This window comes from Mustela nigripes, chromosome X (genome assembly GCF_022355385.1).
Source record: "Mustela nigripes isolate SB6536 chromosome X, MUSNIG.SB6536, whole genome shotgun sequence".
Classification (NCBI taxonomy): Eukaryota; Metazoa; Chordata; class Mammalia; order Carnivora; family Mustelidae; genus Mustela; species Mustela nigripes.
Window position 1 is genome coordinate 113,001,297 of NC_081575.1, and position 6,201 is coordinate 113,007,497.

At 40.8% G+C, this 6,201-nt stretch overlaps 1 pseudogene; it reads left to right on the top strand.

Annotated features, from left to right (window-relative positions):
- Positions 1–838: 838 nt before the first annotated feature.
- The window catches only part of LOC132007219 (beta-hexosaminidase subunit beta-like), a 103,467-nt pseudogene continuing 98,104 nt past the window's right edge, over positions 839–6,201 (top strand).

Below are 6,201 nucleotides of genomic sequence, written 5' to 3' on the forward strand. Positions count from 1 at the left end.
AGCCTTTGCTCATTTGCGGCACAAATTTAATTTAAGCCAAAGAGATAAGATCTCTCTTGTCCTGCAGCCTTCTCCTTGCTTTCCTGACACCCAGGTAATAAATTCGATTTGCGGAAATAAATACCACTCTGTCCCTAAGGGGGCTGGAAGAAAATCCACCCAGGGCTCATACTGTGCTCATGGCAAGCAGGGTCAGGCAGAGAGCAAGGGGGTTAAGCTGGCAAGGGGACAAAGGGGTCAGGATGGAATGCACCTTGAGTGGTGTGAGCAGATGCCCCTCTGAGACCGGAAATGGCAGAGACAAGTGACAGAATGTGAGGCTGCAGACCATGGACAGGGCATGCTTGGGGGAGTGTCCACCCCAGGAGGCTGCTGGACCATAGGCGAGGGCTGGACCACACTCACCTTTCCGATCGGACTGTCTGAAGATTCCACATCCTCCGGCACTGTCCTCATCAGCTCCTTTCAAAATCAGTGAAGTGCCTTATGTCCAAAGGTCACCAGTTGGTCATTTCTACTGTATCTTCAAGAGTTTGAGGTATGCTGTGCCTGGTTGAACAGTCCTCCAGGAATGTCATTTAGAATTAATCTCCATTCCTTAAAACATCAGGATAGAAATAATGTCACTCGAATGTCACATGAGTCCATTATAAAAAGAGCTCCTGTGTATGAAGAACTTAATGTGTGGCTCACATTGTGCAGAGAACCGGTTCTAATGGTGACCTCTCGAGACCAATTTCTTGACTCTATGAGGTTCAAGTCAAGGCAACTGGGTCTTAGAAAAGGAAGAAATAGGTCCACATTCTCAAAGCAGCAAAGCCAACATTCGAACCTAAGCATGAAGGTAATTGTTTTAGTATCAACGTATTAGAAAAATTACATAATGCTAAGTGAAATTATCCAGACAGAAAAAGACAAATACTGTGTAATCTTTTATATGTTGAATCCTAAAAAAAAAAAAAAGCCAAATTCATAGAAATAGAGAGTAGTATGGTAGCCACAAGGGCCTGGGGGTGGAGGAGATGGGGAGATGCTGGCCAGAGGCTTGTAAGCCCACAGTTGTAAGATGGGAGTCTGCAGATCTAATACACACCACGGTGACTCTAGTTAATAATACAATGTTGTGTATTTGAAAGTTGCTAAGACTTTGTGCAGGTATGCTCAGCACACACACACACACACACACACACACACACAAATGGTAACTATGCGAGGTGATGAGTGCACTAACTAACTTGATTGGGGGAGATAAAATGACTCTTTAGACACATCATATCCACTAATCTTGCCAAAAGGAAAAAAATCACCATATTTTGCCCTTTAAATATATCCAATTTCCTTTGTTAGTTATACCTCAGTAAAGCTGAAAAAATTAAATGTAAACTCTTAAAAACATCTTTTCAGCCAACTTTTATTGGGGGAGATATAATGAACCCTTAGACACATCATATCCATCAATCTTCCCAAAAGCCCCATGGAGTAAGCATCGTGGTCATCACATGGAGATGAAGGAAAGGAGGGGTAGACAGATCAGATGACTTGCCCAGGATCAGACAACTCTTAAGTAAGACAGAGCTGTGATATGTTGATCCCAAGTATCTCCAGCTAGGTGTTTAACAGCTCTTCTCTGTGGACTGTCCTGTGAGTCAGGCTGCCATTGGGAGTCCCAAATGCTGATATCCAGTCTCTACTGTTCCAACCTGTCAGCTGGTTCTAGGCATTGCCGAGGGAGGGTATCCTTTATTATTTAACATGCCAGTTTCTAAGCTGTTGATACTGCAGGAGTTACGAGGCTTTGGGGAGACAGTGTAAGGGGCCTGGGAGATTAATTTTTTTACTTTATTATTTTTATTAACATATAATGTATTATTTGCTTCAGGGGTACAGATCTGTGAATCATCAGGCTTACACATTTCATGGCACTCACCATAGCACATACCCTCCCCAGTGTCCATCGCCCAGCCACCCTATCCCTACCCCCCACCCACCAGCAACCCTCAGTTTGTTTTGTGAGTTTAAGAATCTCTTACGGTTTGTCTCCCTCCCAATCACATCTTGTTTCATTTTTTCCTTCCTGACCCCACAAACCCCCCTGCCCTGCCTCTCAAATTCCTCATATCAGGGAGATCATGTGATAATTGTCATTCTCTGATTGACTTATTTTGCTCAGCATAATACCCTCCAGTTCTATTGTATATGTAGACCATATCTTCTTTATCCATTCATCTGCTGATGGACATCTAGGTTCTTTCTGTAGTTTGGGTACTGGGGACATTGCTGCTATAAACATTCAGGTGCACGTGCCCCTTCAGATCCCGACATTTGTCTCTTCAGGGTAAATACCCAGTTGTGCAATTGCTGGGTCATAGGGTAGCTCTATTTTCAACTTTTTGAGGAACCTCCATGCTGTTTTCCAGAGTGGCTGCAGCAGCTTGCATTCCCACCAACAGTGTAGGAGGGTTCCCTTTCTCTGATTCTCGCCAACATCTGTCATTTCCTGACTTGTTAATTTTAGCCATTCTGACTGGTGTGAGGTGATATCTCACTGTGGTTTTGATTCGCGTTTCCTTGATGCCAAGTGATGTTGAGCACTTTTTCATGTGTCTGTTGGCCATCTGGATGTCTTCTTTGCAGAAATGTCTGCTCATATCTTCTGCCCATTTCTTGACTGGATTATTTGTTCTTTGGGTGTTAAGTTTGACAAGTTCTTTATAGACTTTGGATACTAGCTCTTTATCTGATATGTCATTTGCGAATATCTTCTCCCATTCTGTCAGTTGTCTTTTGGTTTTGTTGACTGTTTCCTTTGCTGTGCAAAAGCTTCTGATCTTGATGAAGTCCCAGTAGTTCATTTTTGCACTTGCTTCTCTTGCCTTTGGCGATGTTTCTAGGAAGAAGTTGCTGCAGCTGAGGTCAAAAACGTTGCTGCCTGTGTTCTTCTCAAGGATTTGGATGGATTCCTGTCTCACACTGAGGTCTTTCATCCATTTTGCGTCTATTTTTGTGTGTGGTATAAGGAAATGGTCCAGCTTCATTCTTCTGCATGTGGCTGTCCAATTTTCCCAAAACCATTTGTTGAAGAGACTGTCTTTTTTCCATTGGACATTCTTTCTTACTTTGTTGAAGATTAGTTGACCGTGGAGTTGAGGGTCCATTTTGGGCTCTCTATTCTGTTCCATGGATCTATGTATCTGTTTTTGTGCCAGTCCCATACTGTCCTGATGATGATAGCTTTGTAATAGAGCTTGAAGTCTGGAATTGTGTAGCCACCAGCTTTGACTTTCTTTTTGAACATTCCTCTGGCTATTTAGGGTCTTTTCTGGTTCTATATAAATTTTAGGATTATTTGTTCCATTTCTTTGGAAAAAACTGATGGTATTTCAATGGGGGTTGCATTAAATGTGTACATTGCTTGTGAAGCATAGACATTTTCACAGTATTAATTCTTCCAGTACATGAGCATGGAACGTTTTTCCATTTCTTTGTGTCTTCCTCAATTTCTTTCATGAGTACTTTATAGTTTTCTGAGTACAGATTCTTTGCCTCTTTGGTTAGGTTTACTCCTAGGTATCTTATGGTTTTGGGTGCAATTGTAATTGGGATCAACTCTTTAATTTCACTTTCTTCTGTCTTGCTATTGGTGTATAGAAATGCAAGTGATTTCTGTGCATTGATTTTATATCCTGATACTTTACTGAATTCCTGTATGGCTTCTAGCAGTTTTGGAGTGGAGTCTTTTGGGTTTTTCACATAAAATATCATGTCATCTACAGAGTGAGAGTTTGACTTCTTGTTTGCTGATTCAGATGCCTTTTATTTCTTTTTTTGTTGTCTGACTCCCGAGGCTAGGACTGAGAGCACTATGTTGAATAGCCATAGTGATAGTGGACATGACCTTAGGGGAAAAGCTCTCAGTTTTTCCCCATTGAGAATGATATTTGCTGTGGGTTTCTCATAGATGGCTTTGATGATATTGAGGTATGTACCCTCTGTCCCTACACTTTGAAGAGTTTTGTCTAAGATTTTATTTATTTGTCAGAGAGAGAGAGAGAAAGAGAGAACACACAAGCAGACAGAGTGGCAGGCAGAGGTGGAAAGAGAAGCAGGCTCCCCGCAGAGCAAGGAGCACAATGTGGGGCTCAATCCCAGGACCCTGGGATCATGACCTGAGCCAAAGGCAGCAGCTCAACTGACTGAGCCATCCAGGCATCCCTGAAGAGTTTTGATCAAGAAATAAATGCTGTACTTTGTCAAAAGCTTTTTCAGCATCTATTGAGAGTATCATATGGTTCTCGTTCTTTCTCTTATTAATGTATCGTATCACATTGATTGATTTGTGGATGTCGAACCAACCTTGCAGCACAGGAATAAACCCCATTTGGTCGTGGTGAATAATCCTTGTAATGTACTGTTGGATCTTATTGGCTAGTATTTTGGTGAGAATTTCTGCATCTGTGTTCATCAAGGATATTGGTCTGTAATTCTCCTTTTCGATGGGGTTTTTGGTTTTGGGATCAAGGTAATGCTGGCCTCATAAAAAATGGGTTTGGAAGTTTTCCTTCCATTTCTATTTTTTGGAACACTTTCAGGAGAATAGGTATTGGTTCTTCTTCAAATGTTTGGTAGAATTCCCCTGGGAAGCCATCTGGCCCTGGGCTCTTGTTTGTTGGGAGATTTTTGATGACTGCTTCAATCTCCTTACTCGTTATGGGTGTGTTCAGGTTTTCTATTTCTTCCTGGTTCAGTTTTGGTAGCTTTTATATCTCTAGGAATGCATCCATTTGTTCCAGATCGTTAAATTTGCTGGTGTATAGTTGCTCATAGTATATTCTTCTAATTGTATTTCTTTGGTGGGTGAGATCTATCCTCTTTCATTCATGATTTTATTTATTTGGGTCCTGTTTTCTTTTTGATAAGTCTGGCCAGGGGTTTATCAATCTTAATTCTTTCCAAAAAAACCAGATCCTAGTTTTGTTGATTTGTTCTACCATTCTTTTGGTTTCTATTTCATTGATTTCTGCTCTGATCTTGATAATTTCTCTTTTCCTTCTGGGTTTAGGCTTTCTTTGCTGTTCTTTCTGCAGCTGCTTTAGGTGTAGGGTTAGGTTGCATACTTGAGATTTTTCTTGTTTCTTGATAAAGGCTTGTATCACTATATATTTTCCTCTAAGGACCACCTTTGCTGTGTCCCACAGATTTTGAACAGTTGTGTTTTCATTTTCATTTGTTCCCATGAAGTTTTTTCAATTCTTCTTTAATTTCTTAGTTGACCCATTAATTCTTTAGTAGGATGTTCTTTAGCCTCCGTGTATTTGAGTTCTTTCCAACTTTCCTCTTCTGATTGAGTTCTAGCTTCAGAGCATTGTGGTCTGAAAATATGCCCAGAATGATCCCAACCTTTTGATACTGGTTGAGACCTGATTTGTGACCCAGGATTTGATCTATTCTGGAGAATGTTCCATGTGCACTAGAGAAGAATGTGTATTCTGTTGCTTTGGGATGGAATGTTCTGAATATATCTGTGATGTCCATCTGGTCCAGTGTGTCATTTAAAACCTTTATTTCCTTGTTGATATTTTGCTTAGATGATCTGTTCATTTCAGTGAGGGGATTGTTAAAGTGATCCACTTTTATTATATTATTGTTGATGTGTTTCTTTGATTTTGTTATTAATTGGTTTGTATAATTGGCTGCTCCCACGTTAAGAGCATAGATATTTAAAATTGTTAGATCTTCTTATTGGACAGACCCTTTAAGAATGATATAGTGGGGGCACCTGGGTGGCTCAGTGGGTTAAAGCCTCTGCCTTCGGCTTGGGTCATGATCCCAGGTCCTGGGATTGAGCCTCGCTTTGGGCTCTGCGCAGCAGGGAGCCTGATTCCTCCTCTCTCTCTGCCTGCCTCTCTGCCTACTTGTGATCTCTGTCTGTCAAATAAATAAATAAAATCTTTTAAAAAAAGAATGATATAGTGTCCTCCCTCATCTCCTATTATAGTATTTGGCTTAAAATCTAATTGATATAAGGATTGCCACCCCAGCTTTCTTTTGATGACCATTAGCATGGTAAGTTGTTTTCCATGCCCTCACTTTAAATCTAGAGGTATCTTTGAGTCTAAAATGAGTTTCTTGTAGACAGCATATTGATGGGTCTTGTTTTTTTTTTTTTTAATCCATTCTGATACCCTGTGTCTTTTGATTGGA